The 19,706-nt window shown below is 35.7% G+C and overlaps 2 long non-coding RNA genes across 4 annotated transcripts; both read right to left on the reverse strand.

Moving 5' to 3' along the window:
• Window positions 1-15,530: 15,530 nt before the first annotated feature.
• On the reverse strand, window positions 15,531-17,531 carry LOC147539755 (uncharacterized). Its single transcript, XR_015226155.1, has 2 exons — window positions 17,283-17,531; window positions 15,531-15,768 (listed from the first exon to the last, which is right to left on the reverse strand). It is a non-coding gene; the product is annotated as an uncharacterized LOC147539755 (long non-coding RNA).
• An 11-nt stretch (window positions 17,532-17,542) lies between these two features.
• Window positions 17,543-19,037, reverse strand: LOC147539756 (uncharacterized). Of its 3 annotated transcripts, none has more exons than XR_015226154.1 (4): window positions 18,855-19,037; window positions 18,538-18,694; window positions 17,758-17,949; window positions 17,543-17,657 (listed from the first exon to the last, which is right to left on the reverse strand). It is a non-coding gene; the product is annotated as an uncharacterized LOC147539756 (long non-coding RNA). The 3 variants fall into 3 exon arrangements; XR_015226153.1 differs by having other exon boundaries at window positions 17,543-17,650; window positions 18,581-18,694; window positions 18,855-19,011; XR_015226152.1 differs by having other exon boundaries at window positions 18,581-18,694; window positions 18,855-19,011.
• Window positions 19,038-19,706: the final 669 nt, after the last annotated feature.

Raw genomic sequence — 19,706 nt, forward strand, 5'->3', positions numbered from 1 at the left:
CTGGGACTAGTGTTGTTATAAAGGCCAGGCCGGCCCGGGACCGGCCCGTTCCGTACAGGCCTGGCCCGTACGGAAAACGGGCCTGGCCAACCCGGGTTCTATTCCGGGCCCGGGCTGGGCCTATGGTTTGGGCCCGACGGGCCCGGCCCGGCCCGTCAAAACCTGTTTTTTTTTTCTTTTTATTTCATGCCATATCTTAAAAATTTCATAGAGAATTTGAAAACATTCCTTTTCGAAAAGATCTATCCAACAAAATCGTTCCTAAAATATTCATTTCCATAAAATATTTTCGAAAAATCTTTCCTAACTTGTTAATTTATCTGTTTAAATCATCCTCTATATTATTTCCAAAACGTGACTTCTAAAATCACTCTCACGAAATCTTTTCAAAAATCTTTCTTAAACTTGTTAACCTATTTATGTAAATCATCTTCTATTTATATAAATCATCCTCTACTAATTAGTTTCAAAATATAATTTTTAAAATCATTTCCCAAAAATCTTTTCATAGAATCTTTCCTAAACTTATTAATTTATTTATGTAAGTCACCCTCTATTAATTATTTCCACAAAGTAATTTCTAAAATCAATTCAAAAAACTTTTTCTAAAAATCTTTTCTATACTTATTTATGAAAAGAGGGGTTGGACAAAAGGCCCAAAATCAGCCCAACAATATGTATCAGGCCCACTGCAGATAAAGAATGAGGGGCAGGTCCAAAAAGTCAGGCTAGGGGTGGAATATCCGAAACACCCTTCTTATTTTTGAAATTTACGAAACGACCATCGAAAAATTCCCGGGAAACTCGAAAATTTCTGACAAATAATCTGACACGCCTCCCATCAGACTGTGTACTTTCCATAAATTCACAAAATTGCCACCGAAAAATTCCCGGGAAATGCGAATTTTTTTGAAAAATAGTCTGACGCACCTGACATTAAACCTTGTACTTTCCACGAAATTACAGAATTGCCATTACAAAATTTACCAACTTGCCATTTTCGTTCTTTTTTCCAGATTTATTTCTTATTTCTTTTTTATTTTCTCCCACACATATTTCTCTCTCCAATCTCAACAAATTTCGTTCTTTTTTTCCAGATTTATTTCTGATCTCTTTCCAATCTCAACAAATTTCTTCATTTTTGGTAGTATTTCATTGATTTGTATAAAGAAATTTTCTTGTGTACCGGGAACTATTTAGTGTACTGGTCATTTTTTAGATATGTACTACACATTTTTGTACTGGGAATTTTCTTGTGTGTCGGGAATTGTTCTGTGTACAAGCCACTTGGTTATGTACTAGAAATTTTTGTAGTGGGAATTTTCTTGTGTACCGGGAATTGTTCTGTGTACTCGCCATTTGGTTATGTACTAGACATTTTTATACTGGGGAATTTTCTTGTGCACCGGGAATTGTTCTATGTACCGGCCATTTGGTTTAGTACTGGACACTTTGGAACTGGGAATTTTCTTCTGTACCGGAAATGGTTCTGTGCACTGGACATTTGGTTATGTACTTTGATGTTTTTAGAGATGAAGAAGATAAAATGTGAAACAAATAAGAGTGATGAAGAAGAAAAATAAGAACATAAAACTTTTAGAGAGAGAAAACAGAAAACTTTAATGTTTTTAGAGATTGAAAGAGATGAAGAAGATAAAATGTGAAACAAAATAAGAATGATGAACACCCAAAAATGAGAACATAAAACTTTTAGAGAGAGTAAGAACAGAAAATTGATGTTTTTAGAGATTGAAAGAGATGAAGAAGATAAAATGTGAAACAAAAAAGAATGATGAACATCCAAAAATAAGAACATAAAACTTTTAGAGAGAGAAAGAAAAGAAAATTTATGTTTTTAGAGATTGAAAGAGATGAAGAAGATAAAATGTGAAAAATAAAATAAGAATGATGAAGAAGATTTTTGGATGTATAAATAAGAAGAAAGAAGGAGTTGAAACAAAATATAATGGGAGGGATCCAAAAAAATTGGTTGAAATTTCGTCAAAAAATGGCGCCATTTTTGAATTTTCAGAAAATTTGAATGTTTCTCTGACATGACGTCATGTACGGGGAATTAATTGCTTCGCTGTCGTCCGTCAGATTGTCAGAAAACACAGAACTTTCCCGTGGAGGGGTAAAAGAGGGATAAATAAAATAAAAACCAGAAAACTGTGAGCTGTCCTGACAATTTGGACTGGGTTCTCATTTTTTTTTTGAGCTGGGGGTAATGCTTATTTACCCTCCATTTTTTGGGCCTCTCACTCAAAAATCCTTATGAAAATTATATCCTATTAACTATTCCTTAAATCTTTCCAAAAGTCATTTCTAAATCATGTCATTATTTATAGAAAATCGTCTCTAAAGTTTAAATTTTTATATTCGAAATAAACAATAGATTTGTATTTTTTTAATTTAAATTTTGATTTTTCAAATATTTTTAAAAAATATATATTATAGAAAATCCGGGCTGGCCCGGCCCGACCCGGATTCAACCCGCCCCGGCCAGGCCTGGGTCTATACCCAGTCCCGGGCTGGGCCCTTGTATAACCAACCCGGGTTGAGCCCGGCCCGGGAAAATTTCAACCCGGGTTGGCTAGGCCCGGCCCGGTTACTGGCCCGGCCTGGACAGGCCCGGGCCGGGCCGGCCCGACCCGGCCTATTAAGCATCACTACCTGAGACCTCCAGAATTTTGGAATTTATGTCAACATTATCAACCAGTTGGCAACCAAGTGTTGACCTAGCTCTTCTTATAATATGAAATAGTTGTGTCAAAGTTCACATCCATGTGTGTTTTTGGGGTTTTGCTAGTAGGTAGGGTAGTCGGGGCTATATATGTTCCGAGTCGAAGACGACTTTTCACTGAGGGCGGGGGATTGTGATAGTCCCATATTGCTCGCAAGAGTGTCCGGAGACTGGAATATGTTGTAAGCTCAAGCTTAGTAAGTTCTGCAGCCTTTTGGATGGGCTCGTGTGGCTTTGCCAAGAACAAAACCTCGTACCCGTGGACTTAGGTCTGGGGTGGTAAAGCGGAGACAATATCAATAACTGCTAAGACTTGGGCATTACAATATATAGGTTTAGCAAGAGAAAGACTATTAGATCCAATCGAATTTTCATCGTTTGATTGCAATTCTATGTGTGTTTTTGGAACTTAGATCTTTACAAAAATGCGTAACTGAAGATGCATAAGATGCATAATTTTTAATTGGTAAAACAGTCACAAATAACTTGAAATCATTGTCTATTTACAGACCACTTTAAGAATAAACCGATGAGTTGGTTAGAACTCAATTATTTGTCATCAAATTTTCGTTTCTTAGTCATTAAATTTTGGTATATGAACACCTAAATTTTTTCCTTCTCTATGTATTACAAAAAATTCTATTTCTTCTGCTTCGTTGGCCTCTTTACTTTCTCTACCTACAAGCCAACTTCTTACACTGAAACTAGTAAGGACCCTAAGTGGTGTGATGCTATGTGTGATGAGTTCACTGTTCTTCTTCATAATGAAGACGCGGGCCTTAGTACCTAGACACCCTTTAATGAAAGTCATTGGTAACAAATGGGTGTATAAGGTAAAATTAAGAGCGATGGGTTTATTGATTGGTTCAAAGCTCAATTAGTAGTTAAGGGATTTTCATCAAAACATGGCCTAGATTATGAAGAAACCTTCTCACCCGTTGTGAAATCAATTACCATTCGGTTGGTTTTGAATATTGTTATTTCTTTTCACTAGAATGTGAAACAACATGATGTTAAAAATGCTTTTTGTATGGTTTTCATGATAAGGAAGTGTTTATGTTGCAACCAACGGATTTTGTCCTCTCTTTCCAGATCATGTTTGTCGGCTTCAAAGGGCGCTGAATTGATTAAAACATGCACCACGCGCATGATTTCAGCAATTTGCCCTTTTTTTTGGCTTAACTGGGATTTCAAACTTGTAAGTCAGATACCTCACTGTTTATTTGACGTACTTCATCTACTATGATTGTTTTAATTTTTTATGTCGACGATGTTCTTATTACATGATTTGATTTGAATCATATTGATTGGGTTGTTTTGAAGTTCAATTCTACTTTTTTTATGACTGATTTGGGAGAAATCCATAACTCTTTGGGAATTGAGGTTGTACGTTCTACTCTGATACTTCTTTGACTCAGACCCATTAACACTTGACTTATTGAATAATTTAAAGTCAGTGTCTACACCAACCCCATGTGGAAATAAAATGCCGGTTTCTGATAGTACTCCGTCTCTCATATAAACCTTATATCGATCTCTTGTTGGTAGGCTCCAATATTTATCCATGACCCTTCTTAATATTACCTACTTGTTAAATCATGTTTGCAAATTTATGCAATCTCCCATGGATGTTTATTTCACTGCAGTGAAACAAATATTCAAGTATCTTAAAGGGACTTGGGCGCGGTATCTTCTTCTCTTCTCAGTTTGATCACAAATTGGAGACCCTCCACTCTCAATTACATGCATTTTCTGATGCGAACTGGGCAACTGATCCTGAAACTCGCCACTCTATTTCTAGTGGATGAGTTTATTGTGGTTCTCATCTTATTTCTTGGTTTTCAAAGAAACAACCAACATTCTCCCGCTCTAATACCGAGGCTGAGTAACGCTCAATGCCAATCATTAAAGCTGAAATTACTTGGATTCAACACTTACTTCGTGATTTGGGAGTATTTAACACCTTCATTCCGGTTCTGCATTGTCATAAGATCAGTGCCATGTTGCTTACTCACAACCCTATTTTCCACTCAAGGACTAAACACATGGAATTGGATTACCACTTGAACGCGTCCCTCGTGGTTCTTTTCAAGTTCATTAGGTTCCAATATTACAACAAGTGGTTGATATTTTTAGGCCTTATGAAGTCCCGTCACCAGTTCCTCTGTTCCAAACTCCCACTTTCGGTTCAGGCGTTTGGCTTGAGGGAGGATAATAAGACTAAATCTAGAATATACTCTAAAAACATTTAGGTGTATTATAGATAAGAACTTTCTAGTTTTTTATAACATGCATCTTTTGTATCCATGTAAATATTACCTTGTAAATGTCATCCTAATATCTATATGAACAACTCCCTTTTACCATTGAAAGGCAGAGAGACTTTAAAAACTTTAGGGTTCAAGCTCAAAGATTATAGAACTAAGCGAAATCCCCCACTTCCCTCATGAGAATTCCAAATCATCAATTAAAACTTCCTCTTGATTAAGGACACAAATTGACACAAAGTTGATAAAACAACCCTAACTAGTGGTTTCAGTTTCCCTCTTGATTTAAGATTTTTCTTGCTGGATCATTTTCCTATAAAAGTTTATTTATGTATCTACAAGATTATTTCAGAGTTTGACTGCGGCGGGGACAGTTTTTGTTTCTAAGTGAGGAAATTGAGCATTTTATTTGGCATTATAATTGGACACTCTAACATTTCCTTTCAAACCAATTACAGTCAGACCACGAAGAATAAAGCCGACCTAGCTTGGAAAGTATTTGTGTTTGGATTCATGTGTTGCCATCAAAAGGGAATAGTGTCGCCATATATATCAAATCTCAACCATGAAATTGCTTTTCAAAGGCATCAGTCTCTCTCTCTCTACTACTTTCTTCCCTCCATTTCCTTCACACACACACACACACACACACACTCTCTCTCTCTCTCTCAAATCAAATCAAATCTACCTTTTGTGAGAGTCCTACATGTCACTCACTTTATTACATGGCATAGCCCATCTCTTGCCACATCTGCTTACATTGAGCCAAACACACCTTGTAAGCAATACTCCATACACTTCACTTGTGGTTAGCTTGTGCCACTGTAATTAGTTAAACTTTACCCTATACTATATTTTTTTATTTTTTTTGTTAAGATTTACCCTATATTTCAACAAAAAAAAAAAGATTTACCCTATACTATATATATAGGTGATAATATATCCATTCAAATTCAATCATCATCTTATCTCTCATTCTCCTATTACATTCTACTCTCTCTCTCTCTCTCTCTCTCTCTCTCTCTCTCTCTCTCTCTCTCTTCTCCCTCTACATCTCTCTCTTTCCCTCTCTCTCAAACCCTAAAAAACTATTGCACCCATATCAATGTTGATGCTAAAGATGAATCTGAAAAGACATGCAGATGGTGATGATGATGATGGTGGTTACGATTATGCTCCCGCTGCATCAATGGAAGGTGATGGAGATGATGATGATGGTGGATATGACTATGCTCCCGCTGCATCCATGGAAGGTGATGGTGACGATGATGATGGTGGTTATGACTATGCTCCAGCTGCATGAAATTCCTATACAACCTAACTCTACTTTATCTACTCCTTATTGGGTCATGACAAAGCCCTAAATTTTGCAGCAAATTATGAACTACAAGACAACCTATTAACCGGTGGGTTTCCATAATTTTGTATTTTTGGTTATTTGCTTAGTCTTTTTAGGTTTCTTTTCGTTTCTACAAGACATTCCCATGTATGCAGATTAAAATGTATGACATAATTGACTATTATTTAGTGCTGTTTGTTAGACAATTTGCGTCCCAGTTCACTCCTAACCTAATTTTGGATGTGTTTCTCTTGGCAAAATATTCCACCAGCTAGTAAAGCCCAAGCCCCAAGCTCTTCTTGTTCTATGAGATAGTTGTGTCAATGTTCACATGCCATCCCCGTGTGTTTTTTGGGGATTTGGGGTCGCACCGGGTCCCTCAAACTACAACAATTTTTCTTTGTCCGAGGGGTCCTTAAATTACGAACCAAGTCAAATAGCTAGACAATGTAAAATGACTCAAAAAAAGATTTGTAGCTTAGTTGGTAAACAACTTATTAAATACGCATGATTTCACAAGTTCAAAACTCTCCCCTTTTGTTGTTTTTTCTTTATTTTCTCAAATTCTTTGTTATCTCGAACTATTAAGAGTAACAACAACAACTATTAATAAATAGATAATCAAGTAGATTTAGGTTTGTTTAATTTTGTTCCAATAGTTTTAGGTTAGTTTGTATGGTTAAAGACTAATTGTGAAGTGTAATATTTCGTTTTTTTTGGAAGAAGCAAAATAGTTCATTAAGAAATAAAGAAATGGTAGCCGAGAATGCTACTAAAAACTCTCTACAAAGAAACACACCAATACCATGAAAGGCTTAAAGCCTAGATAAAGCATCCCAATTACAAATAAAATTACTAAAGATTGTGTTCTTGATCCATGGTTGTTTGATTGCCCAATGGAACACCAACCCCTTGATCTTAATAACTATGTTTTCTACCGTTTCTTCTTTTTCATTTTCCGCTTCAAACAGTCTTGTATTTCTTTCATTCCAAATGGTCCAAATTGTAGCAGGAAGGGTGCATAGGTTGACAAAATCTTCCTATCTTTGTTTTTCTTGTGGAATTCCATTCTCTAACAAGTGTAATACTTGTTGTTTCATTCATTGAATAAGTTTACTTCGATGCGTGTGATTCTTGCTTAAATAATTTTTTCCGGAACAAAAAATACACAACTTATGTTCATGTGAAGAAAGAAAAAAATTTCTAACTTAGTCCATTTTGATTTTTACTAAATGTGTTACATTTGAAATAAAAATTTACGATTTAATGTTATCGGAGAAATGACCCCCATTTTTTTCGCACGACCCCCAAACTCTCAGCCACGCCATTGTATATATATATGTAATGCTCCAAGCCTTAGCACCTCAGACCCAAGTATACGGATACAAGGTTTCGTTGTTGGCGAATGCACACATGCCCACCCAAAAGGCCTCGATATTTACAAATCTTGAACGTACAACTATATCCCAGTCTTCGGACACTCTTGCGAGTAATGTGGGATTATCACAATCTCCCACTCTCAGCGAAAAGCCGCCATAGGCTCTAACACCACTTTATAACGCCCTAAGTCTAAGCAAATATTGTTATTGTCCCCGCTTTGACCAACGCACACCCAAGCCCACAAGTACAGGATTTTGTTCCACATTGCTCTTCGCTGCTAACTGTTAGAGCAAGACGACTCTTCACTGAGGGTGGGAGATTGCGATAGTCCCACATTGCTCGCAAAAGTGTCCGGAGACTGGGATATAATTGTACGTTCAAGATTTGTAAATATTGAGGCCTTTTGGGTGGTTATGTGTGCCTTCCCCAAGAACAAAACCTCGTTCATGTGGACTGAGGCATGAGGTGGTAAAAGCGGAGACAATATCGTTAACTGTTAAGGCTTAGGGTGTTACAACATTTGGGTTTATCAAGAGAAAGACTATTAGATCCAGTTGAATTTTCGTCGTTTGATTGCAGTTTTATGTGTGTTTTTGGAACTAAGATCTTTGCGAAAATGCATAATTTTTTAATTGGTAATATGACTTATTCCCTAACCAGTCACAAATAACTTGAAATTATTGTCGGTTGGTACTCACGTAGCATTATAAGTTCTTTATGAAACATATTTTTTTTCTGTTTTGTTTCTCCAAATAAAAGTTTGATATTTACAGATCACTTTAGGAGTAAACGATGAATTTGTTAGAACTCAATTGTTTGTCATCAAATTTTTGTTTGTTAGTCATTAAATTTTGGAATATCTAGACCTAAACTTTTTTCCTTCTCTATGTATTACAAATTGTCTTATTTCTTTTGCTTTGTTGGCCTCTTTACCTTCTCTACATACAAAAGCATCTTCTCTACCTTCTGTTACTTCTTTGACTCAGACCCGTTATACACTTGACTTATTGAATAAATTGTATTTAGAAGCCAGTGTATACACCAGCTACATGTGGTAATACATTGTCAGTTTTTGGTAGTACTCCATTCTCTGATATAACTTTATATCGATTTTTTATTGGTGGGTTTCAATATTTATCCCCGACCTTTCCTGATATTACATACTTGTTAAATCAGGTTTGTCAATTTATGCAATCGCTCACGGATGTTCATTTCTCTGTAGTAAAACGAATATTCAAGTATCTTAAAGGGACACTTGGTCGCGGTGTCTTCTTCTCTTTTCAGTCTGATCGTTAATTGGAGGCCCTCCACTCTCAATTACATGCATTTTATGATGTAAACTGGGAAAGTGACCTGGCACTCGCCGCTCTATTTCTGGTGGATGCGTTTATTTGGGTTCTCATCTTGTTTCTTGCTTTTCAAAGAAACAACCAATAGTTGCCCGCTCTTGTACATAGGCTAAGTATCACTCAATGGCTATCACTACAGCTGAAATTACTTGGATTTAACACTTACTTCGTGATTTGGGAATATTTAGCACCTTCATTCCAGTTATGCATTGTGATAATATCAGTGCCACGTAGCTTACTCACAACTCTGTTTTGCACTCAAAGAAACACATGGAATTGGATCACCAGTTTGTTTCTGAACGAGTGTCTCTCGTGGTTCTCTTCAAGTTCATTACGTTCCAATATTACAACAAGTGGGTGATATTTATACTAATGGCCTCATGAAGTTCCATCACCCTTCCTCTGTTGCAAGCTCCCACTTTCAAATTCAGACGTTCGGCTTGAGGGAGGATAATAAGACTAAATCTAGAATATACTCTAAGAACATTTAGGTGTAATATAGATAAGAGCATCTCCAATGCAAGACTCAATCTTAAAATCTTAAGTGCCACCTAGGACTTTAGAGTTTTTTTTGAGAAAAAGCCTCTCCAATGCAAAACTCAATTGAGATCTTAAGATGATGTGGAAGCATTAAGTTTTAAGATGTCTCAACTAGAAACTCTATTTTTGAGATCTCTTTTGAGAGTCTTAAGTGTCCTAGTCATCAAATTAAATTTTGGAACCAATAGAAAGCCTTTCTTTCTCAACCACTTTTCCCTATTAAATGTATGTGTGCCATGTGTATCTATTAGAGTTTTTTAGAGTGTTGCATTGGAGAAAGACTTGAATTAGAGACACTCAAGTTAGCCACATAGGAAAGAGAATCTCAATTAAGACTCAACACATAAGCCAAATAGAGTTTTTTTTAAGTTTTGCATTGGAGATGCTCTAAGAAAGAATGTTTAAATATATTATCGATAAGATAGAATTTTCTAGTTTTTGATAACATCTTTTGTATTCATGTACAAATACATTATTGTCTTGTAAATGTCATCCTGAAATCTACATACACAACTCCGATTTGCCCTTGAAAGACGCAGAGACTTTACAATCTTTCGGGTTCAAGATCAAAGACTATAACTAAGCGGAATCCCACACTCCGCTCATGAGAATTCCAAATCAACAATCGGAATTTCCTCTTGATTTACGACATAAATTAAGATAAAGTTGATAAAACGACCCTAACAGTTGGTTTTAGATTCCCTCTTGATTTAAGATATTTCTTGCTGGATCATGTATCTACAAAATAATATGGTTGTCCATCGAGAAAACAAAGTTGTAGGTTTGAAACCCGTCAATAACCTTTTTTTATATGGCTATTTCACTTATTAGACAAGTTAGACTAGGAAGCATAAAACCGACCTAGCTTGGAAAGTATTTGTATCCGATTCATGTGTTCCTATATATGTTTGTGTCACACCAAAAGGTAATAGTGTCGCCATATATATTAAAACTAAACCCATGAAATTTCTTTTTCAAAGGCATCAGTATCTTTCTCTCTACTACTTTGTCCCCTCCATTTCCTTCTCTCTCTCTCTCTCAAATCAAATCTACCTTTTGTGAGAGTCCTACATGTCACTCACTTTATTACATGGCATAACCCATCTCTTGCCACCTCTGCTTACATTGAGCCAAACACACCTTGTAAGCAAAACTCCATACACTTCACTTGTGGTTAGCTTGTGCCACTGTAATTAGTTAAACTTTACCCTATACTATATATACAGGTGATAATATATCAATTCAAATTCAATCAATCCTGTTATCTCTCATTCTCCTAATTACATTATACTCTCTCTTCTCTCTCTCTCTCAAACCCTAAGAAGCAATGTCACCCATATCAATGTTGATGCTTAAGATGAAGTTGAAAAGACATGCAGATGGTGATGATGATGATGGTGGTTATGATTATGCCCCCGCAGCATCAATGGAAGGTGATGGAGATGATGATGATGGTGGATATGACTATGCTCCAGCTGCTTCCATGGAAGGTGATGGTGATGATGATGATGGTGGTTATGACTATGCTCCAGCTGCATGAAATTGCTATACAAGCTAACTCTAATATCATTGCATAATGAAAAAATTTAACTACTCCTTATTGGGTCATGATAAAACCCTAAATTTTGCAGCCAATTATGTAACACAAGACAATCTATTAACTAGTGGGTTTGTAGAATTTTGCATGTTTTGATTATTTGCTTTGGGTTTTTTTAGGGTTTTTTCTTTCTAGAAGACATTCCCATGTATGCAGATTAAGATGTATGACATAATTGATTATTATTTAGTGCAGATAATATTATGTTGTTCCACAGTTTGTGTCCTGCTTTACTCCTAAACTAATTCCGATCTTTATTATACTGATATAGTTTTACCAAAGTTTGCATCCCTGAGTATTTTTAGATGGTTATTAAATTCACGATTATGTAACAATCGGATAGATAATTTGAAAAAATTGACACGATAATTGACATGGTTCAATAGATGATCTCCTCCATAATTTCAACCTACTTCCACAGAGAACCCAGTTGTGGATTTAGTAATAAACAACACAATTGTGGTTTGATTCATTACATTGCTCAGAATAACTAGATGAATAAAACTCTAGGACCCAACTCATATTTATAGAGTGAACTAGGGTTTCTTAGTTTCCTAAGTTTCCTAAGAAAATATGTAATATTTATCTAAAGATAATTACAAGAGATATCTTAAATACATGAAATTGAATCTTCTGATTTTTCATATATTTCAGAATATTTTCAAGTATATTGGATTCTTCTTGATGGTTGAATCTCGTCATCTCAATCCATGAGGTGATTCACATGTACCTCAATAATAGTCAGGGCGATATATTGGTCAATCAAAAGGAAGATTAGCAAATGCAATAGATTTTTTGAACTTCGATTGTAATTTTATGTGGATTTGTGTAACTTACTCCTTGGCAAAAATGCATAACTGGAGATGTCTAATCTTTTAATTGGTAATATGACTTTTTTTTTTTATTGAATTGTTCAGCGTGTGTCTCGAACCCTTGACTTCTAAGGTGGAAGATTATACCTCTTACCACTCCAACCAAAGGTTGTTGGCAATTGGTAATATGACTTATTCCTCCCAGGTGCGGTCACAAATAACTTGAAATTTTAGAAGAACAACATTTAAGATCAATTAATTTTATTGTGCAAAATTTTGGGAGATTCAAGACCTACTTCCGATGCAAGTTTTGGAGAAAGACAAGATGGAGTGTACAAGAACGACGTACTTCATTGACATCAATCCAGTGTCATCGTGTTATCTTTTTTTCTCTTCCCTCTTCGCTCTTCCTTTATAGGTTGATTATTAATTGAATCATTTATTTAATTTTCATAGGTTTTCTAACTCTTCCACTGGGGTAGATGATGAAACCCTAATATAAATTATGGAGTTATATTATCTTCATTCACCCCAATACCCTACTACCACCATCGCCAACAACCACCAAAGGTAAAACACCACTTAGGGATTTCATTTTTTTTAAATTAATGGAAGAAGTTAACACTCATGAATTGAAAGATATTTTAAAATCCGACGATCAAGAAGAGTTCAAAATATTTGAAGATATTTGAAGATCGAAAAAATTAAATTTCATGTGTTATCAGATAGTAAAATTTAATATATAAGCCTATTTTAGTAGTGCTTGGAGAGTGAGATCTTTTTGTCCCATAAGACCAAAAAGCTACTACTTCAATTTATTCCTCTAATCTACATATAAACCTATTTTATGTAGTGTTTGGAGAGTGAGATGTCTTTGTTCCATAAGATCCCAAAAGGCTTTATACAGCAAAATCAATTCAAGCGCCAAAAAGAGAGGATTAAAGTATGGGTCATTTCTCAAATAACCCCCAACTTTGTGATCAGCTTCCTGTCTAGCTCCCTATTTTATCAAAAATATCTAGATAACTCTTTTTCAGGTTTGTTTTTTTCTCTCTAGATCTGTTCAGAGAGAGAGAAGAAAAAAATTTATTATTTTTAGAGAGAGGAATTTTTTTCTTAATAATCTGGGGAAGACGATGAGGTGGCAGAGAGAGGTTGTGAGATGGAGGAGAGAGTGGTGATGAGATGGAGGAGAGAGATGTGATGACTAGTTAACGGTGTTATAACTGTAATTGAAAAAGGTGGTCATCTGAGTACTTTTGATAAAATAGAGGACTAGGCAGGAAGTTGGTCACAAAGTTGGGAGATATTTGGAAAATAAGCCTTAAAATATTGAATAGATATGAGCCATAAAATGTGGGTCCCTAGACACACTTGTGTGACACAAAAAAGCAATAGTGTTGCCATATATATGAGAATTGAACCATCAAATATCTTCTTCAAAGGCATCTAGCTATCTACTCTATATCTCTTTTCCTCTCCTTGTCCCCTCCACCCTCTCTTTCTCTCTCTAATATCAAGTTTCCCTTTGTGGGAATCCTACATGTCCTTCACTTTTCCATATGGCATAGTCCATATCATGCCATGTCTGCTCACATTGTGCCAAACACACATTGTAACCAAAATTCCATACAGTTCACATGTGGTTAGCTTGTGGTGCAGTGGGTTAAACACTAGTTAAATGCCCTAGGTTTCTCTCTATATATAAGCATAACATGCCCATCTAAATTCAGTCAAAACAAATAGCATCTACTCTCTCTAGCTAGATTTCTTTTTCTCTCCTCCCAGCTCTCAAATTCAAAAAAAAAAAGACTATGGAATCCATATCAATGTTGATGATGAAGTTGAAGTGGAGAATGTATGCAGATGGTGATGAGGATGCTGATGGTGGTTATGATTATGCTCCATCTGCATCCATAGAAAGTGATGGTGATGATGATGATGGTGGTTATGATTATGCTCCAGCTGCATAATATTGATCCACAACATAACTCTAACATCATTTTCCAATAGGGAAACAATTAACTCCTTATTTGGCATGAAAAAACCCTAGATTATTTGCCATGAAAAACCCCAGATTTTGTAGCCAAATATGAGATACAAGGCAATGTATTAATTAGTGGGTTTACATTTTCCAAAGAAGTTTAGGCTTTCTTAGTTGAAAAAACAAAAATTATGCTATGCCCGGTGCCAATCCCGGCCCAAACCCGGGACGTCGACGTGGCACAGCCAACTGGGCATAGCATCTGACGGGATGCAACAGGAGTTGAGATTTCCCAGTTTGCATAAATGGTCCTCTTAAATTATTTTAATTCTAAAGAGGGGCTTCCCTCGAAAAGATGGGTAAAACCCGTTTTTTTTTTTTTTTTGGTTCACGAGCAGTTCATTGAACTTCATTTCTCTCTCGACATTTTTTGAGTTCCAACCTAGGGTTTCATTGTCCTTCATCCAAAGTAAGGGGTTCTGCTCAGAAATCATCATTAACGGCTCTTCGTCATCCAACGCTTTAATCCAGGGGTTTTTCTTCAGCATCCAGCGCCTCGGTGCGGTTCATTAAGAAGCATGAGCTATCATCTAGAACCCCAGAGGGAAGCTGAACAACCCCAAGATGAGACTAAACTGAATAAAGATAAGAGAAGCATGAGCTATCATCTTTGGTGCGGTTCATTAAGAAGAAGGTCCCACAAGTTCAATTACGAGCGACAAAAAAGTGGCACGGAAAGATAATGCAGTCAAGTCTGGTGCTATGAAACTTTTTGATGATATCAACGTTCACATAGAGAAAGGTAGCACACCAGGAAGTTGTAATGGGTTCAGTGCTGACACATCCTCTGCAGTTATAGAGAAAAGTGTTTTTGGGTTCTGAAAACATGAATGGATGACTGAGACAGACGACGCAGCAAAGTGTTTTAGTGTTGTATGCACATGGTAGTGGATAGAATAGAGAGAAGAAAAAAATGTTGTTTATATTCTAAGGCTACTGTGATATTGTTGTTAGTCATATAATGAAGATTTCGTGCCAATTGAAAGGCTATTTTTAGCTGTTTATTTTTCATTTACTAACTTAAGAACAGGCGATCACTAGTGGGATACGAAAAACTTAGTAAAGACCAAGAAACTTAAATCTCTAGACTTCATTGTACATGAATTCAAACAAGAAAAATGGCAGGAATTCGAAAAGGTAAGGGAAGACAAGTCGGATTCAGATAATGAGGAAAAGAAATGTGAACCATAAACCATTTGTATCTGAAGTACTATGATTATGCAACTCTTATTATAGGCTAGTTCATATTTTATCAGGAATTGAAGTTGCGCCTTTCTTCCTGTTCGTCTTCAAAATTCTTCTTCATTTTGCAATATCCCAACTATTTCATTCTGTTAACATCGAAAGCACCCACATCCATTATACAGTTGTTGCACTAATATAAGCATATATGCAAAGCAACAACTCAAATGTGATGCAAGTAGCAGATATGATTAAGCTTCCTTTAAAAATAGTTGGGTTTCATGTAAAAAGGAACTCTTTATTCATAAAATTTAAGAACACAAAAACCACAATTATTATTGTCATCATCTACTTGAACCTTTACACCTAAACCCCTTTCTTCTTTCCCATTACTACCACTAGGGGACTGTAGCGCCCCAAATCCCAAATCTCAAGCTAACCGCCTTGAAATCGAAGATTTGAGACCTTCAAACTGGATCCACGAGCAACACCTATCATGAGTGAACAATCAATACCTGAAAAACAAAATAGCTGGGTTAAAACCCAACCGCAGTAGATTTCCTCAAACCTAAGTCTCGGGTAGGCAAGCTCAATCCCCAATCAAGGAAGCATTGCATTCATATTCATTATTGGCATTATCTGAAATTTAACGGTGAATACTAACATAATATATCAGATTTATCCAATCCCTCTCGAAACTAATAATTTATGTCATTTGATTAATTATTAGGTTTTCGGGTTCTCGTATTATTTTAATCTAATACTAACCCTGATAATACAACGATTTTTTTTTTTTCAGCAGATAGAAAATATCATGCCTTTAACTAAGGTAAACCTTTATGGCCACAAACTTGACATGTACGTCGACAACCACATTATGTCGAAAGACACAATCATCAAACTCTTGTTCAGGTATCTCAGACCAATACACAACAAACATTGACTCTTATCAAGACTTACAAACAAACTCACCAAACAATTCAAGTCAACAACACATGACAAGTCAGAAGGGATGATGCTTATAGTAGATCCTCACGTGGATCGCAATCTCAAACAAGCAAATAAAAATATTAATTAACAAACATAGGCTCACCACTAGAAGGTATCTACCTAGGAGATACATTGCCTAAAGAACAGAAACCATGTGAATTATCTCAATAAATTCGTCCATCGGAGACTGTTCTGACACTTTGTACGAAAACAATCATAACTTCTCACTCGAAAATCGGATGAATGAACCGTTTGAACTACTAAAAAGTAGACGAACAGACCTTTCCAACCATATAAGAATCAAACTTAGATTAATTATATATCTACACCAGATTTAATTTTAATATAAATCGACGTGCAGTAGACATAGTTCTGACACCTTGTACGAAAACTATCGTAACTCTTCACTCGGAAATCGGATTAACGAACTGTTTGAATTAATAGAAAGTAGACAAACATACCTTTCCAAACATACAAGAATCACACTTAGATTCATTATATATCTACACCAGATTTAATTTTAATATAAACCGACTGCAGTAGACACTGTTCTGACACCTTTACGAAAACTATCGTAACTCTTCACTCGGAACTCGGATTAACAAACCGTTTGAATTAATAGAAAGTAGACAAACATACCTTTCCAAAAATATAAGAATCACACTTAGATTCATTATATATCTACACCAGATTTAATTTTAATATAAACCGACTGCAGTAGACACTGTTCTGACACCTTTACGAAAACTATCGTAACTCTTCACTCGGAACTCGGATTAACAAACCGTTTGAACTACTAGAAAGTAGACAAACAGACCTTTCCAAAAATATAAGAATCACACCGAGATTCTTCATATATCATCACCAGATGTAAGTTGAATTTAGACCGAAATACTGTCCTGTCTATATGTTTTATGAAATTCTAGATAAAACTAATCTGTAAGCCATTTAATCGTTATTTCATGTGATTAACAATACTATACCTATCATGGAATAAATTGAAAGAGCCTACAAAAAAATTAGGAGATAGGAAATCTACCTCTTTTCGCCTTAGATGACTTTAAGACCACAACCATGGCTTGTTCTCTCACTAGAGAACTCTATTTCCATCACTTTTCTTCTTTATTCCTCCTTCCTTCACTAAGGAGCGGCTGCACCCTCTTTCTTTTCTATAGGGTTTCCTCAAAAGTGAAGAGAAATAGGGTTTTTAAACCCACTAGTATTTCATCTAAACAAAACTGACCAAGACTTTTATTATTTCCACCCAATTTGGTATATCAAGAAAATAGGGGTGTTACAGGGACCGAAAATGATACGATCGAGATTAAACATCTTCAACAACATCTGCATCCTGCAATTTACAACGAATCGATCCCTTCAATCTGTTGCTTTGCAAGGTATCTTTCTCTTCGTTCTTTGAAAAACGAAAAACAGGGAGAAAACAGAGAGATATCAGTATATATATGTGGAATATTTCGTAAAAGAAAAAGAATGAGATGGTGAGCTAGTTTTACCCATTCATCGATAACTAATCCTTCTCTGATGATATGTGGGTTAGTTTCTTCGGGAGGTTTTTTTCATGCCTCAAGTGCAGCTTCCGCCTCAAGCAAAAGAATGAGCATACACTTTATCCTTTTTTCTTAGTATACTTCAGGGCTGGATGCTGTCGGATACTTCATCCTTCGAAGCAGAATTTTCTTTTTCTCCTGGAGAAGTAATCCCAGCTTTCCATTTTGATTTCTTCGTCTCATTTACATGATAAAAGACTAAGACTAACGGGAATACACAAAATTGACAACATGTTTGGACAAATAAAACATAATAAGATCCTATTTTTCTCTCTTTTGAACCACATCGCGCCAAAATCAAATTCAATCACCCATTTAAACCATAAAAAAGGTCAAAATTTGTCTCAAATCAATCTTAACTAATGTTCAAATCACATCAAATTTCACAACTCATGTATTAAAATTTTCAAACATAACTATGGTATGGTATTACCAAGCCATACTCTTAATCACATCTCACCAATATTGTAGCTTGGGTAACAAGTGGTTCCTAATACAAAACTGTGTATTTCAGTATATACATTAATGCAATTTTCTTTAAAATCCCCAAATAAATTGATGCAATTTTCTTTATCACATCTTACCAAGCCATACTATTAATCACATCTTAGCAAGCCATACTTTCTTTATAAATTGATGCAATTTTCTTTATAATCCAAAACCCTAGTTCTGTTGAAGTAGAGAAATTGAGAAAGAAACAGAAAGAAAAGTTGGAATTCAACCAACCAAAATTGATGAAAATCCAATTGGAAGTAGATAATGAGCTTACCTGATGATGGATTCGAGCAAATCAAACCCGACAATGTGAATCGAGCAAAACCCAACTGAACGAGCGAGGCGAGCGGCTTATTCCCTGATGATGGAATCGAGCAAAACCCTAGTTCTGTCAAAATTCGAGCATAACCCTTTTAGAATCAAGCAAATGAAACTAAGAAACTCAAAAACGAACTGGTCTTCAACCCTGAAACTACTATCCTATAAAACCCTAGAATTTTACTAGGTTTTACTAGTTATGTTAATCGGTTTTGAGTGGATGAACTTACCTGATAATGCCTGGGGTTGGAATCGAGTGAAGAAGAGGTATTTCTCGAGTGATTATGAACCAAAACCTAACTGAAATCGATTTTAGAGAATAGCATCAAGTTTTGCCCTAGCTACTGGAGGAAGAGGGAATGAAATCCCGTGTTTTGCTTTTGAGTTGAAAATGGACTCAACTCAAAAAGCTTAAAACTTGAGGGACCGATTTGTGAAATTTGTAGAACTACCCTTTCACTCTGCCAACTCAGGATGCTATGCCCGGTTGGACTGCCAACTCGGCTGGCCGGGATTCGGCCGGGAAAACCGCCGGGCATAGCATCATTTTTGAGGAAATTATTACCATGATTTTATTTATTTATTATGATGTTTAATGCACCACCACCACATATCACCTTGGGAGGAGGTCTAACTATATATATACTAATATATTCGATTTTATCTTATCTTTGTAGTATCCATTAGGTTTTCTAAACCCTAGCTATGATGTTGTTGTTGCTCTTTAATATTCTTATTGTTTCAATGTTGTTATTGTTTCAGGGAAGATATTTCTTATTCTTTTAATAAGTGGAAGGCTTTCGATCATCATGAACAGAGGATGGAAAATTTGGATGATGTATTCAACAAGGTGCATGCTCGTCTGATCAATTTCAAGTTCAATCTTCCGAGTGAAATTACACAACTATTCCTCGAAAATTTCGTTCGTGAATATAACCAGTTGGAGGTACTAATTAGCTAGTAGTACTACTAAATTATTATTATTAATCAATCAATTTTACTTGAGGAATTATCTATCTATGCATAATTTACTACTAATTACCTCTTTCTTTTTTCAACAAAAAGGAATTGGCTGGTTTGTT

The sequence above is a fragment of the Eschscholzia californica genome, unplaced genomic scaffold, assembly GCF_041429995.1.
Source record: "Eschscholzia californica isolate CP2 unplaced genomic scaffold, dmEscCali1.0.p SCAF_5, whole genome shotgun sequence".
Classification (NCBI taxonomy): domain Eukaryota; kingdom Viridiplantae; phylum Streptophyta; class Magnoliopsida; order Ranunculales; family Papaveraceae; genus Eschscholzia; species Eschscholzia californica.